General features: G+C 38.5%; 1 long non-coding RNA gene across 1 annotated transcript; it reads left to right on the forward strand.

Annotated features, from left to right (window-relative positions):
* The first annotated feature begins 9780 nt into the window (after positions 1–9780).
* LOC139125624 (uncharacterized) lies at positions 9781–11728 on the forward strand. Its single transcript, XR_011550306.1, has 2 exons — positions 9781–10028; positions 11006–11728. It is a non-coding gene; the product is annotated as an uncharacterized lncRNA (long non-coding RNA).

Below are 11728 nucleotides of genomic sequence, written 5' to 3' on the forward strand. Positions count from 1 at the left end.
TAATCTCAGGTTATGAGTGTGCGGGGAACTGACATACACATTACACCCCCTCTACAATTTTGTTTTTCACAGAAAAATCTTTCTTTTACCTATGTGTTATTAAAAATGTGAACAACAATAAGCTCTAAATACGCGAGAGAAGTCAACAATTAAATTGTCTCTGCCCTTCATAGGTCTAATGTCAAGGTTAAATTCCTGGTACATTACACTCCATCTTAACGATCTCTGATTTTTGCCTTTTAATTTCTGCAGAGAAATAAACAAGAGGGTCTTGATCAATATAAACCACTATTGGCTGATTTAAGAAGTGAAATAAACTTCAAAATGCTGTAAAGGTAATATCAAAGATAAACACTCTTTTCAATTGTAGAGTAGTGTCTCTAGGATTTGTTAAATTTGCATTAAAAGGAGTAAACAGGATGATCTATCCCATGACCATCCTCTTGCAATAACACAGCACCAGCAGCCACATCACTAACATCTACTGCTAATTTGAATGACAAACTGGAATGTGGTGCAGACAAGACTGGAGCACTTTGCAGTAAGGCTTTAAGTGTATCAAATGCCTGTTGGCATTGTTCTGACCAAACATACTTTACTTTCTTTTGAAGTAAGTTAGTCAAAGGCTCAGTAATTGTAGAGAAATTTGGACAGAATTTTCTTCAGTTTCTTTTGTAACCAACCAAACCGAGGAAGCACATCAGTTGTCGTTTGCAATTTGGTATTCGAAAACTTGAAATGGCACTGAATTTGTCATAAAGTGTGCACGGCGGACTCAAGTTACTTTTACTTGGTTCGATAAAGTTATTATCCAGCAGGTGTTTGAGTTCTTCTTGAAGATATTTCGCTTTCATTCGATTCAGTCTGTATGGGTGTTGTTTCACAGGCTTACAGTCACCGACATCAACATCATGATAAATGAAGTTTGTCTTCGTTGGAACATCTTGAAACAGGTGTTTATATTCGAGGATCTGTTATTTCACCTGTGGTTGTTGTGACGGCAGGAGGTGTGCCAACTTTGTAGACTCCAGATTCTCCAGGATTTCTGATTTCTAGAGTTTGACCGAGCCAAGCTTTGAATTTAGTGTATTTTCAAGTCAATTTCACTATCACTACCCTGAGAATGGTTTGAACTGACTGCACTGACATGTTGTGTTACAGTAGGATTATTCCTATCTAAATATGGCTTAAGCATTTTATGTGACACAGCTATTTTTGTTTTCGCCTGTCAGGTGTTTTTATGATGTAATTTAAATCGTTCAATTTCTTATCAATTAAATATTGCCCAAAATAACGAGAATGGAGTGGTTTGCCAGGAACCAGAAGAAGAACAAAAACTTTTTGACCAGGTTTAAATTCCGTTTTGAGGTGTTTTATCATAATGGACTGCTGAGATGACTCAAGGTTTTCCCTGGTAATTAACATGCCTCAGAATGTTCGAAATTCTGGCACTTATTGTAAAATGTTCAGAAAATCATTATCGTCTGATAGGAATTTCTCTTTAAAGAGCTTAAGTGTGTCACGGACTGTATGTCCAAATACAAGCTCAAATTGGCTAAAACCAAGAGACTCTTGAATTGACTCTAACAGCAAAGAGCAGAAAATGATTCCTTCATCCCACTGCTTCTCTGTGTCAAAACAGTAGGTCCTAATTATATTTTTCAAGGTTTGATGAAATCGCTCAAGAGCACCCTGACTTTCTGGCACACAGTCCATGTAGCCGACAATGAGATGCAAATGATATGCGGTCAAGGTCTCCTCAACTAACTTTCAGCTGGTCTTCACTTTCTACTATTTTTTAGTATTTTTTACAAAGGCACAGACTTATTCTACCTGCAACTTAAAACTGATAGTGATTGTGTAGCTCATTCTTTACTATTTTTCATAGTTTTTGATAGCCGGTAACACACACTTCGTGTTCGTGTCGGCTACATGGACGATCTGCCGACTTTCTTGGTGATAGGCGGATGACCTATACTGTTTAATGCCTAGCTGATCCATTACTTGTTGAAAAATACCAGACATAAAGTTGGGACCTTGATCGGACTGGACACATTTAGGGAGGCCGAATAAAAGGACAAATTTGACTAAAGCTTTCACTATAGTCTTTGTCTTTATATTTCTCAGTGGTATGGCTCCTGGAAACCGAGTAAATGTACACATTATTGTCAACATTTACTCATTTCCTGATCTTGTTTTTGGTAGAGGCCCAACACAGTCTATGAGCATCATACTCAAAGGTTCTTGAAATGCAGGAATTGGCTGTTAAGGGGCCTTTGGAATGGTCTGATTTGGCTTTCCTACCGTTTGACATGTGTTTCTGTTATTTTGCAAATTACACGACAAAGTTATGCTTTGCAAATCAATTACTGGAATTTGTACATATACTGCATGTGATCTAGTCATATTCTATTTTCTAAATAAATGACATGTTGAAATCTACACCAGACAAAGAATTTCAAAAGTCACTGCTAGCAGCAGCAACTAAATCGGAAAAATTAGAAACGTAGTCCGAGTCAGCGCCTGTAGCAGCTGCATTGATAGTAGCAGCACTGTCATTTGTGGGAAATTAAGGTAAATCTACAGACTTACCTCCACTGCATCTAGTAATTCTGCAACAGTCCGTTCCTCCATCGCCAGCGCCATGTCTTTCTCCGGTACCCCTCCATGAAACTGGGCTTTCTATATAATGGGATGTTGACTTAATTCCAGTGACTGATATTCGATTGCAGGAGCTGGGTCAAACACAGAAATTGAGGGAGAATGCACCTAAATCATCGTTAACATAGACATAGTTGAGCTCTTGAGTCTATTCTGGTACTGGATCTTGGTAATTTTCATATGTGAAAATCCCCCTCACAGGCCAAACGACTAATAGAGAACATTTTTGATATCACGTAGAGGCCAGGGTCAGCTGCAGATAGATGGAAATCTCAAACAGTGAGTAATTTGGATGAACGAGAATTCAAGCTTTGAAACAAAAGCATACGGTGTAAAGTCAAACCAAAAGCATATATTCAGACAAAAACATTAAAAGTTGTATTTAATATCAATGTATTCCATTGATTGATTTTCCCGACAAGCCCCTGAAGTGCTCAGCTTGTCTGCTCGCCTGGGTCGCCGCGACGGTATTCCATGGAACTTAAGGTAGCCTCACCTATTTCCTCATGACGCCCTCAAATGTAGACAATGTGACATGTTGCTGTACCGCTTGTAGTCTCTGATGTTCGTCGCAGACTTCAAGTCGGAACGTACGAAAAACTTATCTGACCACCAGGCTGGTAACTGTCGTAAGAATTTTACGAGCCCGACCACATCTTTACCTGCCCTGGGCTGGCGGGCAGGTAGTATTTTCGAACAAACTCGATTGGAACTAATTTGGGATAATTGGATTTTTATATTTTTAAAATTTCTCAAAAGTGTTAGGTGCTGTATAGTTGAATGTTGCGATATTACAAAATACTCATAAAAACAAGTGTGTAACTGAAAAAGAAAAGTAGATGAGCTTACATTTGAAGATTGAATCGACTTTACTTCATCATCCAATTATCCCAAATTTGTTTCAATCATGTCAACACTGCATACATACATATATGCACGCATACATAAATACGTACGTACATACATACATACATACATACATACATACATACATACATACATACATACATACATACATACATACATACATACGTATACCCATACATACATTTACCATACTTGTGGCATATATTGACGAACTCTCCTCTTTGTCCAATTCGCGCCCTCATTAACATGATACGACTCTCCCCTACACACCAAGTCAGAGACCATCTGTTTAACTATATGCCGTCGAAAGCCGCGGCAACCACCCCTCTGGTCCTAATACATGCGAAATTCACTAGAACAGTCAAACTCATGCGGCTATAAGAAGGCCGACTACTCCGGACACTCATTACGTGAACCGACTTTGTGAATTTTGCGTAACCTGACTTCGTGAATTCGAACGGTTATGTGTTAATTGGACACTGTGACAAACAACACAAAGTTGATGGTAACTTAGCATATAAGTGCCATCTAATTTACGCATACTCTGAATTGTCGGAACCACAAAGTTATTGAGCAGATGTCCACACAAGATGATGTCAGCATAAACGGATATTTGCATGAACAAGTTGAAAATTTAAAGGGTAGACGTTTCTAATAATATATGTTGTTTTCGCCAGTGTCTAATTAATTTACGAGAGTTCTCCGGAAGAGTAACTTATGAAACAGTTTCACTGATTAAGATTTGTACATCATTCCCCGCTGATTGTTTTAAAATTGTCTGTTTAATTAAGTTTTACCTTTAATTATTGTAATGGGTTGAATCGAATTTCCATCTATGATTAAGTTAAGGAATTATATAGTTACGTGTAAAGTTGATAGAGTAGCCTTTTATCATCAGCGGCTCTTCTGTAAGCATCTTTATCGAATAAATAAAGATTCGTATTTGTCATCCACAAGCCAATACTCTGATCGATCTCTGGTATCCTGCCAGTAAGACGATCGAAGTCAGCGGGGTAATAAAGTGGAGCAACATTTGCCCTTAATTTAGAAATTTCCCCTTATTAATCAAGCTACAAGGCGACTGGAAATCCAATGCGGCGTTCGAACGCTTCATAGTTTTGTCCCATGAAACAAATTACTCTGGAGGACGGCTAGCACCCTTCATCAGTGTTGGGGAAATCTAGGTGGACTTTGGCTTACAGCCTGTCAACTTGTGTTAAAGAAGTTGACCTTGTAGTTGATTGCATAAGCAATCATGATCTAGCAATTAAAAAAAGGGAGACACACTATTCTAAAAACCCCAATTACTGAAAGATACTGCAATCCATGTAACATCAACAGTATTGAAGATAAAACACATTTTTATTAGTCTGTCAGAAATATAAAGTCGAAAGGCAAAACTTTTTCAGTTAAATCAATTTCGAAAATGATACAACTGAAAATCAGCTTATTTCTCTACCAACAAAACAAGAGTTATCTTTTAATGAACAACGTCCAGTCTACATTATTACTTCATATAAACAAAGAAATGCCTAGTTATATTTATTATTAGCTACTTTTAATATACAATATTACTTTATCTTTATTGGAGAAAAGTATGAACTTATTTTTGTATAAACTTTTATTGCCACAAATTTGATGTAAATCCTATATTTACAAGCAAGCAATACAATATTATTATTATTAATATTATTATATTCAAATAATCAGCAAAATTGTACTACGAATTAAAATTAAGATCCGAGCAATTACCCTTCAAATATATAGTACCGGTTGTCATGGACAGCGTGATTGGCATCAATTAAAATGAGCTAACCGTACACATGTGGAAGCAAAGTAGTTATGATATCCAATAAAAGGATGTACATTACTGAAGAGATGAATAATTAAGAAAAGTTTACGTCGATTGAAAGACACTTCAATTTTGTTCTCTTTCAGTGTGTTTCTCATAATAAAACCACAAATGAACCATGACTTCTGAAGCTCCATCAGGAAATGACAACAATCAGCGACATAATTTATTACAAACACAGTGCATAAAACAAGCACTCGTTGTCTTTGACTCATGGAATATCGAAAAGTACGGTCTGCCCGAGTTCCACAGAAATTTGTTTAAAAATATCTTCTCACGAAAAGAGAAAGAGTTGAGAGCTTATGCCACTGTACTTGATATTTCTGTGAGTGAAGAACAGGTCAGAGATGCAAAGGAAGCTGGAATAAAGTTGATACCTGGTAAACGAATCGAGTATCTTGATGCTGATGATGACCCTATTGACATTCGTTGGCTGTACCACCACAGAAGTTACTATTCAGATTTGAAGGATCTTGGAAACGTCAATTACGTCATCGGATATGCCCCATGCACTGCTAATGCTGCTGCTTACATCCGTAAGTCTCTATTTCCTGAAGCCAAGCTCTACCAGATTAACGCACTTCATCCTAATCACCATGCAGACGTAAAAATCAGAAACAAGCTACACAGCAGTATGCTTAGAATGGCAAAAGAAGCAGATACAATGGTATCCCTTGGTCCTAGCATGTATGAATACTTTGAGAACGCATACAGGGCCCATGAAGAGATAATTCCCCACATTTTACTCCTACCAAGGACAGCAGACTGTTTTGAGAAACAGAAAGTCATTGAACAAACGATCATACGACAACTTGTGATACTATCTTGTGGTGAAATAAGCTCTGATAATGAGGAAGAACTTTGTGAGTACGATGGACTAGCAGCGGCCGTAGACAGGATCGCACCCAACTTAAAAACATTAGGCGTAAGAAATGTCACATGGAACGTAGCAGGTGTTCGTGAACAATATGCTGAGAAGTTCCAGAAATACCTGAGCAGCAAAATAGAGAGTAGGTTAGTCCAAGTGAATGTAACCAATGATTGTTCAATCAGTTGTTTAATATCTAATCTTCGCCAATGTCACATTTGCCTGGTTCCACAAAGCAAGATTGGCTTTGGATTTGTAGGCCTAGAAGGTATAGCAGTTGGTGTTCCTACCTACCTGAATGGAAAGTCGCAACTGAGTTACTTTATTGAAGAATATTTCAAGGAGAACGGGAGCCATACTTATGTCGACGGGGATGACCAATGGGATGGTAAGATAATCGCAGTAGTCATCCGTAGGAAACGTGCAGATCTTCATTTATCTGCAGCAGATCGGTTTCAGAGCTGTGACAGCTCAAACCAGCTTTAATGCAGATCTGCACAGAGCGTTTGGAGCTGACATTTGTCTGCTGCAGATTCGAGTGTCTCTGGAAGACGAAATGCAGACTTGTGCAGCTCTTGGTCGATCGGTCAACAGCCGTTATGCAGCTCAAAATCGTTCGAAGTAAAACTTTGTTGACACTACAATTGTCACAGGTCCATAAAGGTGCGGGATTGCTGGATAGCCAAAATAGCCAGCTTTGACATATTTAGCAGCTATTCAGCTAAGAGGGTTTACAGCAATGACTCAAGGGATAATTAGCGGCTATTCAGCTATTATGTTTGGGACCTAATGACGGAAACTTAATAGCTGCTTCGGGGTTGTTGAGCAGCTATTCAGCTATTCTGCTATGATACCAAAATCCTTGGCTATTCAGCTATTCAAGCTAATAGCCTTTTTAGCCGCTATTAGCCATGTTAGCTGGCTATTAGCTGGCTATCAGCTATTTTCTAACAATAATACAATAATATTTATGCAAAATCACTGTCATGTTTTCCCGTATTAGTTATTGCCTTGCCCGGAAACTGATACTCTCATCATTAACACGCCAAATGAGGTGACATACAATTCGTGCGTGTATTTTCTGACTTTTTATTACATTTCAATATTTGCTTTAAACTCGAGAAGTCTTCCAATGTCTTACGGTGCGATTACTCTTGCATGCAGCACCTGTTTGTCGATATCTCTCTTATTTACACCTATTATTCCCACTGCCGATCTTAGTGATCTCGCAACTGCGCTTCCGCTTTTCCACATGAACTTACTGGTCACAGTTCTTTGTCTGATTTACCTGTGTAATCAGTCATTTATGTTTGTCGCCGGGATTAATATCTGTTAAAACCTGTACAGTGGGCATAAACATTACCAATTCTCATGTACAGCGTGATCTTTTGGCGTGATTCTACCCTTCGCTTATAACTTAAAGACAATGAACAAAATTATCACGTTCACCATTTCCTCCGTAGAGCCCCGCTCGACAAGAAATGCACAATGCAATTAGGTATTTCTGAAGTAACCGAACATTTGATATTACTTTCTTGGTTCTACCCATATTCTCGCACATCTTTCATTTAATACAGAGGCCAAGCCAAAACAACAGCTTATCGTCCAAACGCTTGTGTATCTTCCTATGTAAGTACTTGTCAGTTGTGGGAAGTCTTCTACAAACAATTTTTGTGTTCAGCTGCAAACTGACATGCATATTTAATAAGTCTTTGAACAAAAGACAATGCAAAACCCGTCACTGGTATTTGATTAGCCTCTGCGTGAATGTCGGTACAATTAATCACATGAAACTTTTCCAGACACAAGCAATCACATGAAACCTTTTCAAACAGAGACTAACTCACCATAACTACTCTACCTCAATAAGCCATGTGACTTAATATATTTTCTTGGTTCTACAAATCGCAAGATTCCCCGATCATTTCGTTTTACAACAAAATTTTTCATGCCAGTGAATGAAATCCTCAATACGTACAATTTGTGATTTCTTCAGCTCTCAATGCAGAAAAAATGCCATGTGCCGTGGTTAGTAGAAACTTACACTTGCATGAAAGAAAATATCTTCCATAAAGAACTCAATACTACGTTCTTGGTTCTACAATATTTATTCAGTATATTTATGAGATGTCTAATTCTTTGTAGGCCTACACCTAAGTGAAAGTCACGCTCGTGACTTCCTGGTAATAAGTAGTTGTCAGGCTTTTTCAGACATGTCCACTGCTTAGCTTGTAGCCAGCTAATAGCTGGCTAATAACAGCTAATAGCGGCTAAAAACGGCTAATAGCTTGAATAGCTCAATAGCCAGCCCATTTAGGCCGCGGGAGTTGTTAGCTGGTAGCCAGCTAATAGCTAGCTAAGAGTGGCTATTAGCGGCTAAAAACGGCTAATAGCTTGAATAGCTCAATAGCCAGCCCATTCCGACCTCGGGAGTTATTAGCTGGTAGCCAGCTAATAGCTAGCTAAGAGTGGCTATTAGCGGCTAAAAACAGCTAATAGCTTGAATAGCTCAATAGCCAGCCCATTCCCACTGCGGGAGTTTTTAGCTGGTAGCCAGCTAATAGCTGGCTAATAACAGCTAATAGCGGCTAAAAACGGCTAATAGCTTGAATAGCTCAATAGCCAGCCCATTTCGGCATCAGGAGTTTGTAGCTGGTAGCCAGCTAATAGTAAGCTAAGAGTGGCTATTAGCGGCTAAAAACGGCTAATAGCTTGAATCGCTCTATAACCAGCCCTACAACAATCATTTGTTTTTAGCTGAATAGCTACCTACTACGTTTATTAGCAGCTAAAAGCGTCCTTTGGAAATTAATAATAGGTTCAATAGCCACAAACAGCTAAATATAGGCTATTCTTATGGCTAACGTAGCTATTAGCTACCTAGCTATTTAGGGGGCTATTCAGCTATCCAGCAATCCCGCACCCCACTCCACAGCTCTATGGCAGCTCGAAACAGTTCACTGACAGCAAAACATGAGCCAGTCAAGGTATTATAAGGGTAGGCACCACCGTAGTTGAGTTTTCGTTTCTAGTAGAGTGAAGTTATAAGGACGGTCAGGTATTTAATGAGTTCAGTCCATTTTCAAATTAAAATTTGCATGCGTCCGTTTTGCGATCTCGGCTCAGAAAATTGATCGAGTACGCGTGTACGTGTACATGTAGTCTATCAGCGTAACCCTATAGGCTCACATATAAAAACGCCGGGAAAGCCCTGTGCATCAATGAGAAGTTGCCTTATAATTATCAACGTGTCTTCCTCAGAATCATTGTTCATTCGATGTTAAGCTGTGCTCCGTTTTACCTTTGATATTTGTAGATCCGAGCACCGCTACTTTTGCTACTCCCCACAGGTCCGAACATCAAATCATAGACCCTTGAGAAAAACGTGTACGTTGCATGTTGTTGTTGGTTAGGCTGCATCACGCATGATGACGTCATTTATCATGTGAAAAGTTGTCCGCGATTGGTCAGATTCGCTAAATGACCCAGGTCACTTAGGTCAAAGTGTTAGCGGCAAGATACATCGACCGTTAATCTACACGTATTGAATTAGCTTCAGGGTTACTCTGTCATGTTTCTTTGCTAAACTTTGGATGAAATTTCGCCGAAAACGGTATCCAAACATTGATAAAATGGTAGCAAATTGAACGAGTATACTTGACGACATATTCAACGTACCAATAGGTCTCGCCGTCAGGAGAATGAGGTCAAACCATGGATATATTGCCTGCAATTGCAAACGGCATTGCAAACCGCATACCGATCCCAATGATACTATAGGTAAGTTACTTTGACATATCTCCTTCATATGCGTTTTTTATTTGTACAGACTTTTCTGAAGATTACATTCGGTATATCGAGGATATGTAGTTGCTTCAAAGTTCAAGCCAGGCATCAGTAAAACTGCCGATTTGCGATTGTACGGTTCAAGAAGACAGGGTGCTGAAATAATATACACAGTCAATCCAACACAATTGTCATCAATAAAATTGCCGATTTTCGATCACCATGTAATCAGTGTTTCATCTAGGCTTTTGATCTGCTTCATGAAAATGCTGTTGAAACAATATACTACGCGTAAATTTTCCGTACGCTGATTTTGCATATGAAAGCCTGCCAGTTGAGAGTTACGTGTACGTTCACAAAGTTCATTGACCTAGCCCGATACGGTTTCTGTGTCACATTATCTCTGTACGATTGAGAAAAGGAGACAAACTGAAGTTTTTATGCATTGTATGGATGTCCATAACACTCTGAAAATAATTCTGATAGCAAATCGACACGAACAATCGGACTTTATTGTCACAGAAACGTGTTCAGTGCAGACGGCATGCAATGAAAGTCACAAGCAAACTGTGGTGTCAATGGCCCACACAATGGGTCCTGTTTTTGAATTCAGTGAACAGACAAACTTATTTTTCGGGGCAAATAAACCCGTACAAGTTACAAGTTAAGTTCCCCAAAATTTTAAAATCCCCTCGAAAATTCTAGTGGAAGGGGACGAATCCCCCCACCCTGGTGTAGTATCCTAGATGAAACACTGTGTACCGGTAATATGGTTCAGTCTTTGCCAGCCTGCAGCCTTGCTTCACTTCTTTTTCATCGACAGGCCTTAACTGGCTTATTGATAAGTTCGCTAATGTAAATTCTCACTGGATTTTAAAAGCTACGTGAACCTTTTGTCTGCACTTAAGCACTGTAAATCATATATTTTCACATTTCAGTAACTTGTGTTTCTCATTCTTCTATCATTTCAGAGTTCATCTGTGACTGGTATTAAGGCTTCACGTTGAAGGAAAACTTCACAGTTTTACACTATAAAAGTATCAAAAACGCGAGCGATTAAATTTAGAGCATAGCCCTACATGTAGCATTGTGTCGTTTCAGCATGGAAATCCCTTGGTTTGAGTGAGTAAACAGAATTTGTAAACATGTTTGCTGCGAAGTGATTTTACATAAAGTAACACTTTTATTTCCCATGGTCCATCTGGGTGAATTGTATCTATTTAAATTACACCCTCGCGATTCTTCTTTCTCATTAAATGCCAAAACAAATGTGTATTGCTTGATATATAGTTTGATGTCCTTTCCATATAGAGGATCTCAATTTCATTACTACTACCGGTATTTGTTCAAAGCTTCCTATATTTATTCTATACATCAGAATAACTTTTGTTGGAATTGATAAGTACTGGAAATATTTGAATAAACTACAAGAACTTTGATCTATTTTACAATGCTGAGATTAACTCTTCACAATTTCTCAGAAGAAGTTTGATTCATCAAACAATGCTGAGGTAAACATCTCACAATATCTCCAACATCAGTTGTTCATGACAGTAAACTTGGACTAGTTTGTACTAGTTTTGATATAACATTATGCTAGCTTCATAAAGGTTTTAGACTTTTTTCCTTTGTTGTATTCAGTGTAATTTTTCCCGTAACCTTTAGTAATAAATGAGTGTTTCTTCATCCTACAA

This window comes from Ptychodera flava (genome assembly GCF_041260155.1).
Source record: "Ptychodera flava strain L36383 chromosome 3 unlocalized genomic scaffold, AS_Pfla_20210202 Scaffold_25__1_contigs__length_14229661_pilon, whole genome shotgun sequence".
Taxonomy (NCBI): Eukaryota; Metazoa; Hemichordata; class Enteropneusta; family Ptychoderidae; genus Ptychodera; species Ptychodera flava.